This window comes from Acanthopagrus latus, chromosome 4 (genome assembly GCF_904848185.1).
Source record: "Acanthopagrus latus isolate v.2019 chromosome 4, fAcaLat1.1, whole genome shotgun sequence".
Taxonomy (NCBI): Eukaryota; Metazoa; Chordata; class Actinopteri; order Spariformes; family Sparidae; genus Acanthopagrus; species Acanthopagrus latus.
Genome location: NC_051042.1, coordinates 34,290,420 through 34,310,139, shown reverse-complemented (window position 1 = coordinate 34,310,139; position 19,720 = coordinate 34,290,420). Strand labels below are relative to the sequence as shown.

The following is a 19,720-nucleotide window of genomic DNA, read 5'->3' as shown; positions in this document are numbered from 1 at the left end:
TTCTCTGTGCTGACAGGGTTTGAATCATCCATTTCCACATTTATATGCCAGAACTGCACAATTTTACACTTCACGCTGACATGAAGTCAACTGGGTTTTGATCTGGTGGTTTCTGCAGGAAACTGGGTTCTAATAAAAGAAGCCCACCTTGTTGGAAACCTGCATCTCGTTTGGCTTCTGCAGCCTTCAGCTCTCTTTTCTCTCTCTCTCGCTGAAAACAGTCCTCCAGCTCGCCGCTGACCCACTTGCCTGCCTCCAGCGCCAGAGGAAGAGAACCTGGAGGAGTGGGAGAAAATGGGCGGGAGGAGGAAGAGGTGAGAACATGTGGGAGTCTGCAATGATTAATGTGCTTTCAGAGATGGAGTGAGTGAGAGAGAACAAGGGCAGCTGTGTGTGTGTGTGTGTGTGTGTGTGTGTGTGTGTGTGTGTGTGTGTGTGTGTGTGTGTGTGTGTGTGTGTGTGGAGGGAAGAGAGCAAGTAGTAAAGGTGCGTTCAACAAACAACATGACCCGTCTTCATCTTAATGCATCCACCTGAAACAGAAGCACGTCAGGAGAAATACTTCAGCAATTATATCTGCAGAAGGCGAACAGACATTTTAACTGCACGCTTTGCTTTTTTGTTCTCGGTTGGACTGAATGATTTTATCTCTCCGGGGAGCCGAGCAGGACTCAGATAAATTCAGATAAATCTGCAGGGACCGCGACCATCAGTCGGCCTGCTTTGATTCTCCTGATACTCTGAGGATCGATGGCGTCAGCGGTGACCTCCTCCTCGCCACAAACGAGCGGCCCGTTCGATCCTCCTGGATCTCGACACAAATCGCAGCTCAGGATGATAAATGTCTCCGTCACTGTGGAGAAAACAAAGCCAGCAGCTCGGGACGGATCATCTGAGATGTGAAGCTCCGCCTTTGTTGATTTTCTGCATTTGTCTTTTTCTCTTTAAATGTCGTGTTGGCAAGATTGTGATTCCTCAGTCCTGTATGTTGGTTTGTATTATTATAATTCATCATGTATCAATTCCACTGATTCCTCCCACATTAAAGTGTGTTTACAGGTGTTGGGGAGTTTTGTGTTATCTGACAAACTGTGTCCAGTGATGTCACTCTGTGGCTAAATTGCATTGTGGGTAATGTGGGCTCTGGGTTTTGAAAAGCAGTCTGCTGGTCCAGGATAAAACTCCCATAACATTAATGACTCATGGCTATGTATCTTAAAATGCAAAATGTATTTTTTAAACGCCTGTTACTTGCTTTCAAATCTAATGTTATTTTTGACAGGAAGTGGTTCTGCTGGTACCGCTTCTGTCCACAGGGACCGCCAGAATCAACAAAATAAATACTCCTTGTAGCTGCTTTAAGTCAGAAGCAAAGAAAAAGGTTTTGGATCCATAAAAGTCTGTTTTTTATTTATCCAGTCGTTCTCAGTTTTGACAGACTGTATTACTAACTGATCAAATTGGTCAAATCACCTGCTGAGATAGAAAAGAAGATAAAATATGTTGGAATTCAACATAAAATATCCTGCTGAGTTTTGTTCTAACATTAGCCTAAATATTTCAAACCACCAAGTGTACCTGAGGCAGCTGTGCATTTTATTTTGTTGCCTGTCGAAGGTGAAGGAGATTAAATTTAACATGAATCAAACTTTAAAAAATGACCTCGTCTGTGAGCATTTGAGACATCACATCAGATAGAATTTCATCAGCAGTGTTGCTTTAATGGTTTATTCACCACAAGCAGAGCTTTGATTTGTGTTTATCTGGACTACTCATGCAGTGTCTATCTGCTCCAGACAGCCAGATTACTTTACGTATGTTCATAGCAGCAAGCTAAAGTTAGCGAGCAGCAGCGCACATGATTCAGAATGTCATGCGTCTCTGTAACGAGATGCTCATGAAGTAAAGTCCGTTTCCCGTCCAGCTGCAGTCGGGCTGATCGACAGGAGTGAAGAGAAATCATCTTTATAATCCCAGAGGTCCAAACGTCGTCTCTGAGCAGAACCTGATGAGACTCCGGGTGTTTGTTCCTCCAGAGGATCTGGATCTGCACCGACTCTCCTGCTCGCTCTGCAGATGTCCTCAGTTGAGTTCTGAGCCTCGAGTGGCAGAAGTTATCTATCGAATGTTTGATTCGTGTGTAGTTGTTTTATTGGAGCAGCACAGTGTCACCTGACGCCTGCAGCTCCTGACTCGCAGCGACAGTTTGTGTCTAGATGTGTTTGTTGTTTTAGTCAGTATTGTTCTCACATGTGTGAATATGTTGGTTAAATAAGATGAAATCAGCAAACTGTGAGCACCGTCCACACAGTGGACGCTGCGCTGTTTGCTCCTGAGACCCATTCAGTATGAAATATTCAGAGGAGCCTGTACAGTATATGGTTAATTCATACACTTTACATAGTGTCAGCGCTGACTTGTGATCATTCTTTATCATGAATTTTACATTCATACACCAGCAGGAGGAAGATTAAAAAGATCCGGTGGTTCTTTTCTCGCTCCAGCTCAGCGAGAATCCTTCTGATGAATCCTGACTTTATTGTAGGACAACATAATTACAGTCCCCGCTACACTTCCTGTCCTGTGAAGATCAATTTGATAACAGGGGAAGACATCTTATTAAATTAAAGTTAAAAATCTTCTTCCCCTCATATGTACTGTGTTGTTGTTTCTCTAAACGCCTCTGCCAGCGTGTCCCGCACCAACACACCACAATCTGTGTAATTCAAACTTTATTGTCCCTGAGAGGAAACTCAATTTGCTGCCAGACAATCACAGTAATCAGCCACATGTGAAGTTAAACAGCAGGATCACAGCTCGGTGATGAAGCAGTGTGAGTGTGACCTGCATGCTGGATGAACCAGCGGACGCTCAGAGGAAAACTTTATGAAACTGCATTCAGAGAAACGACTGAGAACGTGTGATGATGTCAGAGACGACAACGACGGCGGCGGCGACTAAACTACTTGTGAGGTGTGAATGGAGTGTGTGCATGTCGGTGTTGTCTGGACGCTGCAGGACTTCACTGCAGCGCTGCTCTCGCTGCCTCCTATTCTCTTTTTAGCCCTACATTTTTTTCAGTGTGCCCTAAATAATGTCCCACTTTGCAATTAGGTCTGCTGCTGCTGCTGCTGCTGCTGCTGCTGCTGCTGTGTACGGAGACTAACAGCAGGACGGAGACTCTTCCTGCTCGCTGTGTGTGTGTGTGTGTGTGTGTGTATCTCTGTGTGTGTGTGTGTGTGGGTGTGTGTGTGTGTATCTCTGTGTGTGTGTGTGTGTGTGTGTGTGTGTGTGTGTGTGTGTGTGTGTGTCTAGCAGTCTGTGATCCAGTCTCACGCTCTTCTCGACTTCCAGACAGTCTTTTTCGTCGCCTCTGGAATTGGCTCCTGTTAAAATCGTGTCCTGACAGGAACTTGTTCTCTGTCTGTTCTTCCTCTTTTTTTTCCCTCCTCCTGTGTCTTCTTCATCTTCGTCACTGTCCACTGTCACCATCTCTCAGCCATCGACATCCACCTTTTATTCTGTGGTCTGTCTTCAGATGCTTCTCCTTCTTTTTCCTCATTAAGCGAGTGTTTTCACTCGTCCTCTCACAAACACTGTGAAATGGCCCACTTCAGCATCTTTTCTGGAGATGTGGTACTACATGCATGACCCCCCCACATCCCCACATGGTTCATTAGTTGCCATAGCAACAAGGCCTTCCCTGGCTACCAGCTCAAGACCCCCGACTCCTTCGACCGTACATAATTCAGCGTGTCCAGATGACTTGTTTCTCTGTCCTCTCTGTGCACCGCAGGTTTTACATTGATACGTGTTTACAGTGAGCTGAAAATGTGCTGACGGCAGCGAGAAAGATTTCAAGAGCATGATGTAAAGAGTGATGCAGCTCAGTGGCTCAGAAACTTAGACCTGCATTCAGTAATGATATTATGTTGTGCTCATTGCTGTGGTTTTATCACCGGGACTCATTCTGGCTGGTCAGAAACAAAGACGGTTGAAACTCTGTATGAGTAGAAGTTTGTATCTGTCAGCTTCTTTTAATGTCCAACAATGTCACAGTTCATCTTAATGCATGTTTATTTTATGATTTTGTTCTCAGCTCGTGGTTAGTTTGAAGCTGTATTGTAATATTCTGCAAACAGTAATTATTTGTTAGTCACACACTAATGAAGTGAGTGCATCTGATGACTCAGTCCTCCTGTTAGGTGAGTGTGTCGAGGATACGAGTCACACAGTCACTGACGAACCAACACGACAGTGTTAATGTCTCTTTGTGCTCTGATGACTTCTACAGCATATTCACAACATGACGGTCAGTGTGGACAGATTAAAGTATTAGTTAAAAATATATGTACATCCAAAATATGCTTATTTTCTCTCTTAGCTTATTGATTTAATTGCAGTGCTGAAGAAAAGTCAGTGGACGTATTTGAAAAGATACTGAAGCTCCCAGTGAAACATTCACAGACAACACAGTGTTTTATTGAGCAGTTAATTATGTTGAGCCTAAACGCAGGTTGGGGTTAGTAAAAGCACGAGGGATGATATGTATTTACTGTATATTGAAGTCAGATTTTTTTCCTGAGCTCCACCAAACTGCTCATGTGTCTGAAACCTGACGACATGCAGGACGTGAGCGATTGTTTGAATGTTGGAGCCCTTTGCTTCGCGCCCATCACCCTGAGCCCCTCGCTGCAGATGACGCCCAGCGTGGCTGAATGAAGCTGCATCGAGCTTCTCTGAAGCCGCCTGGTTCCTGACGCTCTGTTCTCCGCCTTTAAAACACAAAACTGGAAAAATGATTTTTTTTACATTTGACTCTGCAGAGACGACTCAAGATCAGCTGGTAGAACAAGCAGCTCGTCATGTGAGCAGATGTGCTGCTGCAGTGGTTCATATTCCCTCACTGATCAATCACACCACCACAAACTAATTAACCAACATGAACCTTTCAGGGCCCCTGGAGCTCCGGGGCTCCGGGGCCTCGGGGCCTCGGGCCTCGGGGCCTCCGGGCAGGTGTCTGGGTTGCTTGGTTGCAGTGGAAATGTGATCGTTCGGAGCATATTGAGCTTACAGATGTACACAGGAGAGGAAGATCAGTGTGCAGCAGCATCTGAGAAGTTTCTCTGGATGTTTTATCATATTTGTGACTGTGCTGAGTCATCATCTGGAGGAGCTGCAGAGGATCCAGGCTGAGAGCTGCTGACGTCCTCATGAAGGAGCAGACTTCATCTTTTTCAACCTGCGGCAGACTCAGAGCACTTGATCGTGTTGTTAGTGTGTCTCTTTACAGTTCTGGTCATGTTGAGCTGCAGTTTGTCCTCAAATGATCTGAATTTTCCAGGTTTGTATTGTAGACCGGCGCTGTAATCCAGACCTCAGACTGATGATCCTGCAGCTTTCATGAAGACACACAAAGACACTCATCACTTGCTTATTTACCTCCCTGCGGATAGAAGAGAGGGAATTCTTCTCTTGCTGTTGTTGTTGCAGGAGAGGAGGGTTCATGTCTGCGCTGCTGGTAAACTGCTTGTTCATGTCATCACTGTGCTGGTGATCGGAGTTTGTTCACTGAAATGTGTTTCTGAAGACATTTTAGAATTAAGTCACACAGTTGCAGAATCTGTCGGTTCGTTTTTAAAGTTGTTTTTGTGCCAGTTTCCAGAGTCGCAGTGGACATCCTGCATCTGCATAACGCAGCCTCCACCTCGACTTTATGTAAATGAGGAGCATGTCGTCTCTTGAAACGCTGCACAGCTGCTAACATGTGCAGAGATTCCAGTTTGATCTAGAGACCCTGATCTCAGAGTAAAACAGCAGGAAGGGTTTTGGAGAAAGAACGATGGTTCTGATGCGTCTCAGGAGAGGAAACACGTCATCAACACGCTTTGACTCGACACCACATCTCAGTCCACTTCATCCTTGTTTTACCTCAGTTTCTATCCCTCTTCACCTTCTTTTCCTCCTCCATCAGCCGCGTCTTTTTCTTTTGCTGTGTAAAGTTTCCACAGTTACCTGGAGAGAGTGACCGGGGAGAACGGTGCCTCTTCCTGGTTTGGTGGAGGAATGTCATGTTTTCTTTGCTGTGTTTACTCACGTGTGTATGCTCTTACGTTACGTATGGTTTCTGCCCACAGAGGTTTCGGGAAATGGCTGAAAAAATGGCTGAAAAACATTATCAGATTTTCATCTCTGCTCAAACTATCTGTTGAACTACTGAGACGTCCTGAAGCTGAATTATTCCTGGCAGTTCAAACAACCACCGGAGCTCGTGTCAGCTACAGAGAGCTGCATCCAGGAATCAGTCTTTTCAAATCCACAAACAGCTGGACGCATGTGCAATCACACACACACACACACACACACACACACACACACACACACACACACACAGCATCTGACAGCTATAACTGTGTGTCTCTGTGCTCGCACACTGTAAGAACTGCTGATTAAAGAGAAACAGATGTGGAGGGCGATAAAGACGAGGGCAAGGTTGTGACAGAACAACACAACAGTTTCCTTCATCTTGCATTCCACATCTTAATTGTTTGTTTACATCGTGATGAAGGCACCCAGAAAAACTCTGTTTATCAGGAGGTTCAAAGAGAGAATGCAGGGCAGAGCCTCGCTGGGTGGAGATCCTTCTGTTAATTGCCATATTTCTCCGTCAGATTAAGTCAGCTCGTTTATTTACTGCCCTGCAGGAAGTTCTCCATAATAAAAGGATGATACAAGAGTTTTTCCCTTTCTTACACTCGCCTTTAAGAATAATGAGCGCTGAATTCATCTGAAACACAAAAGCATCTGAGGCTGAAATAAAGAGGTTGTTGCAGAAAGAGATTTCACTTCAGCTGCTGTTAAACTGTGTCTGTGCTGCTGGTTGTATATTCATGTTGTGCAGCAGAGAACACTTTATTAATAACTCGCTGACCGAGCGCTTCATTTCTTTTATTCCCTCTGTTTATTCTTTGTGCTTCTCCCGCCGGTTTTGCACTGTGTGGTTTGGTGATTGTGAAGAACGTTGTAATTCCTGTTTGGAAAAGGTTATGGCTTCAGAAAGAAATGGTCACTTGTGGTTTAGTTTATGTGTTTTGCTGCTCTTCAGAAGGCCGTGACCTTTGAGTGGAGCGGCGCCGTCCGTCTGCATTAACAGGCTGCGTGTTCACGGACGCTACAGCGCTGTCAGGGTTTACAGATCAGTCTCAGAACTAAACGATAAAAACCAGTAGAAATCTGCTGTTACAGGAAGTTTTTAAGATACAGCTGCTGAGGAACAGATGACCATATCCAGATGACACTCTGCTCTGGCAGTGATGAATATTATTTATTCATGTTATCTGTGGTGATGTACAACTTACTCTACGTGGATGAAAGTATGTGGGGGTGAGAGAGATGAGGCTGAACCATCACCAGAGCTTCTTGTAGAGTCGTCCTGTTTATCAGCAGCTCACAGAACTGAACCAGAACCGACTCTCCTTTCACAGAACAGCCGTTGACAACATCACCAGATTTATTCAGATTTTCCACCTTCTCTGATGTTCTTTCTGAGCCCGACTGGCTCCATGTTGCTGTTGGTGACGTGTGCTGAGCGAGACGATTTATCTGATGATAAAATTCGACTCTCTTGAATTGAAAAATTATCTTTTAAATTGACAAACATCATCATCTGTGTGATTCATGGCTGAGTTGGGTTAAAAAACGTATTTAAAAAGATTCTGCGATCCGATTGGTTCCACTGGATTCTGCCTCTCTGTGCTCGTCTCGCCTGTTTTCAGGCTCTTCACCAGGTTCTGGGATCTGGCTGCAGCCGTCAGCTCTCACTCAGAGCATCACGGAGCTCCCAACACGTGGCTCAGTCGCTGTTAGAGCCACTTACACAAAAGGAAAATAGTTGGACAGTATTCAGATTTTACTGTATCTGGTTTGCCAAGAAAAAGCAGCTCTACAGTTTCAACACAGCATGCTTTATCAGAGCCAGTTAAAGGAACAGTTCACCTAAAAATGAGAATGCAGTCATCATTTCCTCCCTCTGTGCTGATGTAAAGTCGGGCGAGGTTTCGTAGTCCAGTAACACTTTTTAACGACTTATAACCACGTATGAGACACACAAAGGAAAGTCCAAGTGGTTTAAGATTGCAGTTTTTGGAGTTACAGTCTCTTTTAGAAGTGACTGAGGAATTAAAAAGTGCAGAAGTGACACCAGAGTTGATGTTAACAGTGTTAATGGAGATCTAGGAATTACAAGGAAGATGAATTATCAAACATGTGCACACACTGAAATGAGATCACCACCACATTCTGCATTTTAATTCACACGCCTAGTTTTGATGTCATGAGACGAAGGATCCACTTATGAACATCATTATTAAAGTATGAAAACGCTGCAGCAGGAAGTCACTGCGAGCTTCTGAAAGCAGCTGCCTGGTTTTTTTCTACACTGATCTGAAGCCAGCCAAGTTAATGAATTATAAGAGTGAAGAACTGGAGATATTTAGAGACGTTTGAAAAAAAGACCCCGGATCAGTTTCAGTCCAAGAGCAGCTCCAAAGTGGCCGGTTGTCAGGAGACGAGTCACACAGAGCCGGCTGCAGGCTTCACTGGCACAGCTTCGTCTGGCTGAGCTGGGCTGCTAACTGCTGCTGCTAACTGCTGCTAACTGCTGCTGCTAACTGCTGCTAACTGCTGCTGCTAACTGCTGCTAACTGCTGCACAGACACGAACACACTGCAGCACGGAGCGGAGGCAGAGATCATGGGTGTCAGTGAAGCTGAAGCCTCGGATGGTTACTCTTCTTATCGAGGATGAAAAGTATCAAAGCAACAAAACAAAGACTTCAGAGGTGGAAGAAGAACTCTGATCTTTTATTTCACAGTGTGAAAATATTCTGTCACAAGTCAAAGTCCTGCGTTCACACGTTTCACTGAGTAAAAGTAAAACTGTAATCGTCCAAATATTCTAAATCTAAGTAAAAGTTCTCATTAAAACAGAATGATGAACACTGTGGTAACTTTTTCATATAAACAATTACAGCATGTCGCAGAAGTGAAAAGTAAAATCAAAGAATAAAAAGCGAATGCAAGTAAAAACAAGCAATGAAATCATGGAAGATAAAAAACAAAAGAAATATAATAAATCAGCAAGAGACAAAATATGAAACACTTTCTTAATTTTCTTGAAATAACCTGCGTTTCAAGCAGCTCAGTAACTTTAAAATGGCGTCAGCTTCATCAGCAGTGTGAGCTCCTCCTCCCTCCTCCCTCCTGCCTCCTGCCTCCTCCTCCCTCCTCCCTCCTCCCTCCTGCCTCCTCCTCCCTCCTCCCTCCTCCCTCCTGCCTCCTCCTCCCTCCTCCCTCCTGCCTCCTGCCTCCTCCTCCCTCCTGCCTTCTCCTGCATCCTGCATCCTGCCTCCTCCTCCCTCCTCCCTCCTGCCTCCTGCCTCCTGCGTCCTGCCTCCTCCTCCCTCCTCCCCCCTCCTCCCTCCTCCCTCCTGCCTTCTCCTGCCTCCTCCTCCCTCCTCCCTCCTGCCTCCTCTCTCCTGCCTTCTCCTGCCTCCTGCCTTCTCCTGCATCCTGCCTCCTCCCTCCTCCCTCCTGCCCTCCTGCCTCCTGCCTCCTCCCTCCTGCCTCCTGCCACCTCCTCTCTCCTGCCTCCTCGTGTCTCCTGCCTCCTCGTGTCTCAGGTGACGGTCAGGTAGAGCTGCATCTCCATCCTTTTGTCTGTTAGCACGTGTTAAATCGATGCGTCTGTCCGGTCAGCACAATGAATGCTCTGTCTCCGCCCGTCCTGCACAAACCAGTGAGGTTTTGGAGCGCTCCCAACTGGAACACCTTCAGCTGAGCTGCGTTTGGTTTGATTAAAAACTTTGTGTTGGAGCCAACACTGAAGACGGAGGTTTTATAAGGACACAGTGTGAATGTGAAGAGATCCTTTTCACTCACGTACAAACAGCCAGAGAGGAAAAAAAATCCCATCAGCTGAAACATCAAAAACATCTGACTTCTCCTGCAAATGTCAGCCTGTGAGTTGAAAAGAGGAAGAGTTGTCGTGTCAGTTTCCTGAAAATACAAACTGGAGCGTGGACAGTTTACGGATGATGCTCGGAGACGAACCTGTGACGAGCTCCGACACTCCGGCTGAAGGTCTGTGGACATGAGCTGAAGAGGAAGATAAAGAAGTTTAAACATACACCAGTAAAATGACTTGAATAACTTCTACATGAATGAGTCCAGGCTGGCAGTTTACCTCTGGCTGACTCCACTGCTTTGGTACAAACATCTTTTCCCAACAGTTTTCATACATTTCAGGGCTGACTGTATCAAAGAGAATCAGAGTGTTTGTATCTCTCCTCTCGGAGGAAACAGAACAAGGAAGTGAGCGAACATCATCGACGTCGACCTGCAGGTTCATTAAAACATCGACAGCCGACGTCACCGACGGTCGTGTTGATCTTCGTCTCAGGATCAGTTTGATTAATCTGTTTCATTCTGGCTGCATTTTGCTGATTGCATATTTGTTTTGCTCGTCGTTCATTGTTCCCTTCTGCCAAACAGGTCGTGTTTCCAGGCGTAATATTTCCAAACATCGTTCCCAGATTTCAGTAAAACGTTTCCGAGGATCCGTTCTGAGGGAAACTTTTCACCATTGAGTTAAATTATAAATATCTGATCCACATGCAGATTAAAACGTGATGAAAGATTCGGAGCGTTCTGAGACTCTGCAGCCTGATGACATCACAGGTTTGGAGTTTCAGTTCTCATCAGTATATTTATATGTTCACTCTCTTGTCAGATGACTTATGGTATATTTTCTGTTTATCTATTTAACAACAACAACAGAAAGCTGGACGTGTTTGAGCTCCTCAGTGTTTCTGGATGTTTGAGGTTGTGACCCTGATGACACTCTTATTTCCTGACTTTCCATAATCACCTCACAGACATGAGAGCAGTCCGATCTTATCGACGTCTGAACTGAGCGTTTCCCAGAATGTCAGACTGTTCCTTTAAAGGTACAGTCCGCCTCACTTTGTCATGAACAGGGTGTTTCTGGAGGGTGGAGAGGTGGTTCTGGATCTCGTCCCTAAATCACAGATAGTTACACAGATTTGATCCCAACAAAGGTCTTCTGTTGCTCCTGTGTGAAGGCTTGTTGTGGAGAGGAAAATGGCTGACACGGTGCTGCCTGAGTTGCTGTCAGTGGACAGAAACACAAACCGGTACTCACTCTCTGGTATCAAACCCCTGAGTCCACACGTCGGCTCGCCCCTGGGGTGGAGCCGGGCTGTCGGTCTGGCCGCTCGCCACCGTTGCCATGATCGACATCATCCCGTTCCAGCTTGTAGCGTGGTTGTCATGGCGATGACCGTTTATTTGCAGGGGGGCACTCTCGTCTCCAATGTTTCCGGGAAACACACACGGACACACAAACCGTCAGAGGAAGTGGAGGTGAGAGAGAGAGAGAGAGATGAGGGAAGCTGCCAGACAGACAATTTGCTCAAAGGGCAGGTGGACGATCGGTCTCATGTAATCTCAGCCGGCCCGTTCTTCAGAACCGTAACAACCCAACAGAACCGCAGATATCAGTCACTTAGTGCTGCGGACTTCTGTTACGTACGAGGTTCAGGAGGCAGCGACAAGAAATAAATACAGAATCACTGAAAAGAAAACGAACCAAGAATCAGAAATAAATGTTAATAAATAAATAAATCTCATCTCTTGAATAACGACTGCTGCCACATGAAGGTGAACACACAGGTGTGCACACGCCTCCGCCCGCTAACTTCCTGTTTAGCGCCCAGCTAGCTTGAATGGGGATAAAACATTTGAATCGTGCGGCTCTTCTGGACTTTAAAACGGGTCACGTCTCAGGAGTTGTGATGCTTCAAACCTCGACCCACTTCCTCAGAACCGATGAGTCATGAGGAGAGGAAAGGAAGCGAGGAAGCTGAGCAGAGTGTGAGAAATAAGAAAATAAAAGCCTTTATTATAATTTTAGTTATTCTTCATTTGAACATATGACACATAATCTTCACAGATGAACACTTTGTGATGTTTGAGGTGTAAATTAAATGTGTAGCAGTAAAACGCTTCAAACAGACACAGGAAGAAAAAACTAACTCAGAATTTTTAATATTTACATATTAATGAGGTAATGATACAAACTTCTTCCATGAGTGAAGCTGTTCTCAGAGGAGAACCAGGTCCCAGAACACTGTTAGAAAGGTGGCAGGGTCCGCCACCTGTAAACAAAGAAGATCAGTGTAAACCATGTTGTCCTTTATTCAGCCTGGAAACAAAGAGAGTCAGTGAAGATCTCTCTCTCACCTTTAAGTCATTTTGTCAGAGAGGCTCATGGGACAGTTTGTGGGCGGCCATGTTGGGTTCTCATGAGAACCGAGCCCGGACGGTACCGGCTCTGCAGCTCCTCTGGCTCTCTGAGTTTCGCTTCCTCGCTCTCATGAATGTTTAATGAATCCTAAATTAAGACGCTGAAGATCGTCGATTCTCTTTCAGTTGTCTTTTATTCATAGACTTACGCACCTTCCATCAGCTGAAGTGCAGATGTTTTATTAACCTGCAGCAGCTTCACTGTTCGTCTCTATTTATAACCTCCTGCTGCGATGATGAGCAGCTCCCAGGATCCATTTTAAAACCCACTGCATGTTCACTTCACTTCAGGAGCTTTCTGCCGTGGCCCGAGGTGACAGAACTGACAAGGACCTCCACCGGCACACATCCACCTGTCTGTGTGTGGCAGGAGTCCCCCCTGACTCCCTCCTCTCCTCTCCTCCCTCCTCTCCTCCCTCCTCCCTCCTCCTCTCCTCCCTCCTCCCCCCTGCAGCTCCTCAGCTCTGCGCTCTGTCTCCGTGTCAGGCGGGAGGATGTGCAGCTCGGAGCCGCGCTCTCTGTCTGTCGCCTCAGATTGAATTTCAGCGCGGCAGCAGTCCGGTTTCTCTGCTGGAGATCAGGTTTTAAAACGCCCCCCTGTGCGGTGCTCTCCTCCGGCCCCGGCACTGCGCTCCTCCCTCCGGCCACACAGCCGCACTTTGGCTGGAAGTTTGCTCCGGTCGAGCCGGTGCGCCGTCCGCGCTGCGCCCGGAGAGTCGGCGGCATGAGGCGGCGTTAGGAGCGAACACCAGCGGACCGAGGAGACAGAAGAAGGGAATACAACAGTCTGACTTCACAGGGACCAGGGACGACCTCCAAGGTAGGCTCGGACATCCTCCTACTTCATAATACTGCAGTACAGCTTGTATTTGTACTGCAGTACTTCTTTGAGAGAGTTAAAGTGAGTTTTTAGGACAGCTGCGCCTCCGCAGAGCTGCAGGTGGACGTCATGCTGGTCAGAGATCACCTGAGGCTTCTTTCTTTATTGATTACTTTGGTCTGTTCACATTTTAATAAGAGCAGCTTTTGGTTGCCAGGTGCTGTAAAAATCCCTCCGGCTGGGCAGTGATCAATACTCATTAATAAAGTCAGCAATAATGTGCTGAGCTGCAGTGGGAGGATGTGAAGTGGCTCCAGGATCAGGAGGAAGGTGTGAAATGTGGAGGAAAGTTGAGCCGTGTTGACTCATCCGTCACAGGTGTAGCTGCTCACCTGAGTGAGCGCACCTGTGGGCTTCCTGCTCCGAGGGGTCAGAGCGTCTGCTGTGGAGAAGGTCTGTCTCAGAGTCTGAATCACTGGGCCGAGACCAGGTGGGCAGCTCGGGTCCAACTTTAATTTCATTTAATAATAACAGGAAGCTGAGGTGTGAAGAGACGCGCGACAGTTTCAGTACGAGTCTCTCCGGCTTCCTCTCGGCCTCCTCAGAGCTGGAGATGAAATCTGTGTGTGAGGGTGGCGTGAGTGAACCGTCCTCGGGCTGCAGTCGGACTCTAATTCTGCCTCTACAGTCGTCAATAAAGTGGTTAACAAGGTTTTTCACTGTGTGATAAGCCACCAGTTACAGCTCCAACTAATCTGTAATTAAAAATCTTAATAAGCCGCGAACAAAGAGGCTTTTACAATATTCCATCTGGCTCCAGTTACAGTCAGTTAATTTAATGTTATTAAGTGGATTTTGGTCCAGAGGCTCAATTAATTAACTCAAGCAACAGCTGATTGATTGATTGATTGATTGATTGATTGATCAACTGATTGAAGTAGGTCCAGGTGTGAGGCTGTCCTGGTTTTAGTCCTCAGAGAAGAACTGAATATCTTTTGAGCCTCCTTCAAACATCAGCTGGGATTTATAGAGACGGCACTTTAATTGATTTCTGGACGTAATGGTTAATTGCAGGACTTCTCTGCAGCACTTTGGCAGCGGTCAGCCGGTCAGCCGGTCAGCCGGGAGTCATCTCTGTGATTTGATGAGCTGGAGATGAAGAGGAGGAGGATGGACACCAGCCAAAGGGATGTTTCACAATCTGGCAACCTGAAAGGTGTTTTAATTAATGTCTTAAACGCCCCTGGAGCACCGTAAAGATGTCTTCTTCATCACGTAGTCCGTGTTGATGGAGACTGTGTCCTCACTGACACTCAGACCAGGTCTTTACGATTCCTTTGGAACTGATCAGGAGCCAGTCTTTTTTTACAAAGGAACCAGAACTGACAGGATGTGTTTGTGCTACTTTCACACTGATTAACCATAAATGAAGTCATTAGTTTAAAAACCTCATTAAAGGTGTTTTTTTTCATTATCATGGGGAAACTTATTACCGGAGCCATCGCTTGCTAGTTAGCTTAATTAGCTAGCACAGGTAAGTCCAACGAGGAGCTCAGAGCGCTGTGACAGTGGTGGTGTTTACAACTCCAGCATAGGAGGCTTTGGACCGGACCGGACCGGACCAGGACGGGATGGGGCTATCATAATATTACAGCTGCTTCTGTCTGAACCCTTGAAACAAAAGATCTTGCGAATTGCACCTTTAAGCTTCTTCCCAGTAGCAGTTGTTGATGTGCTGATACTCACAGGGCTGTTTTGTAAAGTCGAAAGTCAAAACAGCTCCTCAGGAATCTTCATCAGTTCATCAGTGGAGTTTGGTAACAAATCTCTCTGAGCTCGCAAACCTGCTAAAGGCTAACTTATGTTAGCAGAGAGCTAACTGTTAGCATGGATCCAGTGAGGGACATCTGGATACAGCAGAGGCAGAAGTGGTTCATCAAACTGCTCAGAGGTTAAAGGAGGATAATGTTCCGAAGGAAGCATCAGGTCTCTGAATCTCACTTTGCCAGACTGTGGTGAAGCGTCTGATAACTGATGGAAACACGCTGAAACCCAACAGATCTGCATCGTACACGAGACCAGAGACGAGCTCATCGCTGAGCTGACAGAGCTGATATTATCATGACCGGCCGAATGTTCCTGATGAGACTCCGTCACACGGTGAACAGAACCAAAGAACAGAACCAAACCCAGGGATGAACGTGTTAATAAGAAAATCTGTGGCTAAGCTTCCTCTGAAGTGTGTTCTTTGTTTTTCTGGAGGTATATTCCTCCGTCAGTAGTCACACAGTGTACATCTGTTGGGTTTTACTGTGTTTCTTCATGTATCTCCTGAATACTTCACCACAGTCTGAGTGAGTTTCAGTGGCGTGATGACGCTTCCTCCTAAATTTCCTGGATCTTTGGCATCGTGAGTCCTGCCGGCCGAGCAGCTAACGTCTGGTTTAGCTTTCTGCTAGCTTGAATGGTAAAAAAATCAATTTAATGGTGCTGATTTCCATTCTTTATAAATGTTAACGGTCTGTCGGTCTTTCTTGCACAATGTAAGCTTATGTTCATCCCGGGAGGGCTCAGTTCTTATAAAATTCTGCTCGACATCTAGAAAGTCATGCTGTACAAACGTGCCATCTCTTATGAGACGCATGACACTGACGCAACACTGACGCTGTTGAACTCTTTATCAGCTCATTTATTAGCCTGGTAGCTAAAGCAACACAGTTCATGTGGTTTATTGAAGTCGTACTTTTTACCCAATGTGAAACTAAATGCACGATTTATTTTACACAACAAATCCATCAGCATTAGTTGAGATTGTGACATTTAAAATGAAACCCTGAACGTCGTCCAGCCCTCCATCATCTGCTCGCCTCATCACTCCATCCGTCTTTACATCTCTTCGCTTCACGTCTCTCCACTGATTCATAAACGTGTTCATCGTGTTTCTGTGTTTTCATCATCATGCAGTTCTCTGTGTTGGATCAGAACTCTGGTTGTCCCAGTTATACTGGGACTTCCTGTTCAGGTGTGTTTTTAAAATGACTCAGCCGTTTTTCTTTTTTCTTTCTTTTTGTTGTTGCTGCTAACGAATGAATTTGAGCCACAATGAGAGTCGAGCAGCTGCTGCACAGTTGGAGTCGCTTTGCTTTGTGTCAGTCTGCGAGCATCACTTGGTCCGTAATTGAAAAACAGTTTTTTTTTTTAAAGTTAATTTTAGCAGTTTGTATTAGTCCTGTTCATAAAATAACTCGTTTTTCCGGAGCGAGCGAGCATTACGGAGACGTATTGTAATATAATGTCAATGTGATTTCAATTTATTTTCTTCTAAGTGCACTTTTTCATCAGGTTTATGTCAGATTGCCTCGAGTTTCCAGCCTTTTAATGTCGCTGTAATTGGTTATTTGTAATGATAATGAGGCTGCTGATGAATCCCTCGGGCTGCAGCTCGGGAGGATTTTCATTCGCAAATCATTTAGTCCAAAGAAAAAGTCAGAAAATCGTGAAAGGAAATCCACCTACATGAGCTCAGAGAGACCGAGGTGATGATTGTGTCCCACTCACAGCCGAATCACCCGCAGGATCCCGCTCATGTCATTAAAGACGGAAAATCAACAATAAATTATTGTATCTATGTTGTGCATTTTTCATTATTTCTTCCTCAGATTGACTAATTGATTATCGACTAATGATGATTGCAGCGCTGGAGCTCCTGTTTCTGTTGGCTTCAGGGTCTCTGTGAGCTTCTTTTATCTTCTGGACTGGAAGAAAATCCATCCAAAGCTTCCAGATGTTTTCATTTTAACAGAAATGGAAAAAGATAACTTTTCCAAACGCTCCCTCCTCGGACGCTGTGAGCTGCTCTGAAGTTTCTGAACTTAAAAATTTCACACGTCCAGGACTTGAACGGGCAAATGCAAAACCATGAATCCATAAAAAATTGCAATATGTGATACTTAAGTGGAAGAATAAACCTCCGGACTCGGGCAGAAACAGCCGCTGAGTTTGTCTGAGACCTGGTTTCTGTGGCGGCGCCGGGATTTCACAAAACCGTATCATTTCAGCCGCTGCTGCTCTCAGCTGTGACATCCAACCTGAGCAGCTGAAGGACGGCATTTTCTGTTGGATAATTTACGTAAATGTCAGGTGTAAGCATATATGTGGGCGGACATCTCATTTACCTAGAGATGTTTAATTAATGCTTCGACAGCCTGCACCTGCTGCCTCCTTCCAGTGTTACAGTATGTGTGTCGCGCATCGGTTTTCTCTCTTTTAGCAACATTTTCAAGGAATATTAATTTGGACGGCCTTCAGTTTTCTGTTTGTGTGCTGGACACTGCAGAAGCTGATTCACGCTCAGCTGAACTGCTCAGTTCACCGATGTGGAAATGGTCCTGTGTACTGATGGGGATCTGAACCGGGTCAGGGGTCGGGGGAATGATTCCTCAGCTGTTTTTTGAACGCCACCTCCAGTTTTTCACACTTCTGATGTGAGTGTGTGTTTCGGGAAGGCGCTGACCCGGAATCTGACGCTGTCGGAACTGCAAATGTTAAACCTGATGAGGTGACTGTGGCGATCGGGCCGTCATGTCCTCCTGGTAGGAGAGAAGGAAATGATAGAGGATGTACAGAAATAATGCTCAGAAATAATGACTGATAGAAAGATTCTTCTGATATTGGAACTGTACACAGGTGATGATGTATAACAGATGTTTAGTCACGTAGCACCGCGATCCGTCCAGGATGTAAAGTTAGCGGCTAACGTGTCACCACAGATGTGGTCATGGTTGCTGTGTGTAGCACACCAGGAACATCACATTAGTCAAACTGACTGCGACCAGCTGGCGAACCAAACCGGTACAACCCTCCAAACCACGATGTTTTCTGACCCTGACCGAGTGGATTCTGTGCCTGAACACAACCAGAGGACGAGAACAGTGTTGTGACGAGAGAGACGTAGAAAATTCAACATAAACAGTCGTGGAGCTGCAACATAAAGAAATGTCAAACTCTTACTCATCTGTGGTTTTGCAGAAAAGGTTTAGCTAACTTTTTTGTTGTTGTTGTTGTTGGATCATTTACAATTCTGAAGTTGGGTCAAGCTGTGAAACACTAAATCACAACATGGCAGCTACAGGACGCGGTGCACAGAGAAGGTTTTTACAACATGAAGCTTTTAACTTGACTGATTTCTGTCAGAGCTCGACTGGGACTTGGTATTTTGGGCTGATGTTTGTGAAGATATCAGGGAGCAAATCATTTACAGTCCAGTGATCCTTCAGCTGTAGCAACATCAATAAATGTAACAGAGCCTGCAGGATTTTACAGCTTTACAATGAATATCTGAAATTATAAATTACCTCAAGCAAGGCCAATAATATCGTTATACCGATATATTAATCAGGCCTTTTTGTCAGTGCATGCTCTGAGTCTGATGGCACCAACACACCAGGAAAGACTGCAGTCATGACCGGGTATGACGGGAGGATCATCACAAACTGTTGTCTGTTTGTTTGCACTGAAAGAAATCCAGTACAGGAGGCGTCTGGAAGTGTTTCAGTCAGATGTGATTGTGTTTGATTAGCTGGTGGGATTCAGACGCTGGGATGGAAATGAAACCGTGAGGACTGTGGCTGCTCAGCTCGGGTTGTGTTTGGTTCTGTAGTTTGTGGTGCTGGTGAGGGTTTGTTAAGTGTCCGAGCTGAAGTGAGTGACAGAATGTAAATCTGACTCTGTGTTGGATGATTGCTTCTGTCTGTACGAGGCCGACCTTCCCGTCGTCGCTCTGTTCAGAGGGTTGAATTTAACAGTCAGCTGCTTGAATTTTCATCACGACATAAAATGAATCTCCAACTGCAGATTCGTGTTTCGCAGGAAAAGTAATTCCTCCTTCATTTCATTGTTCACTGCTCGTATGTATAGTGTCCCACCAGCTTCCTCTCCTCCGGTCTGATGAGTTTGTTAAGGGCTGAAATAAATGGACGGACTCTGTCTCAGCGTTTCTGAATGTGGAAGGTTTTGTTTTCATTTTATTTGTGGCGAGTCAGAGAGTCCTCAGGGGAAGTGGTAGCTCCTGACCTCAGGCCTTTAAAACCCTGTCTCCAGCTCAGCCTGAAGCATGACTGATGCTGGTTCAGTTCTAGTTAATACATTTTAAAAGACAGTTGGAGGAAGATCATGGCTGTGGTCAAGCTGGACTTAACCCCAGACTGGACTTGTTGAGCTTTTCAATATTTAAGAAAAGCACTAACATCTCATCTTAATCATGTTTACTAGCTTAACCTGGACCAGGAGGCAAATCCTGATCTCTGGTGTCCTCCGCTTCATCCAAAACACATATTTGGCAGCATGTTTAATTCTGAGAGCTGGTTTCAGGCCAGCGTCATGGGCTTTGTTACACCTCTCTAGCTTTTGTGTCCTTGTTTTGAATTGAAGCACGTAAGATCACGTCTGTTCTCTGGGTCGGGCATCATTAAAAGTCATTCTGGGAAAAAAAAAGGTAGGAGGTCCACCTACACCTCGT

The 19,720-nt window shown here is 45.6% G+C and overlaps 2 long non-coding RNA genes across 4 annotated transcripts in view; one reads left to right on the top strand and one right to left on the bottom strand.

Annotated features, from left to right (window-relative positions):
- Positions 1-9,646: 9,646 nt before the first annotated feature.
- Positions 9,647-12,460, bottom strand: LOC119017821. The gene is made up of 3 exons (XR_005074568.1): positions 12,321-12,460; positions 12,159-12,235; positions 9,647-11,940 (listed from the first exon to the last, which is right to left on the bottom strand). It is a non-coding gene; the product is annotated as an uncharacterized LOC119017821 (long non-coding RNA).
- Positions 12,461-13,073: 613 nt separating this feature from the next.
- LOC119017822 overlaps positions 13,074-19,720 on the top strand; it is a 39,358-nt gene continuing 32,711 nt past the window's right edge. For all 3 annotated transcript variants that reach the window (XR_005074570.1, XR_005074571.1, XR_005074569.1), the window contains exon 1: positions 13,074-13,203. This is a non-coding gene — a long non-coding RNA (uncharacterized LOC119017822). The remainder of the gene's footprint in view (positions 13,204-19,720) is intronic.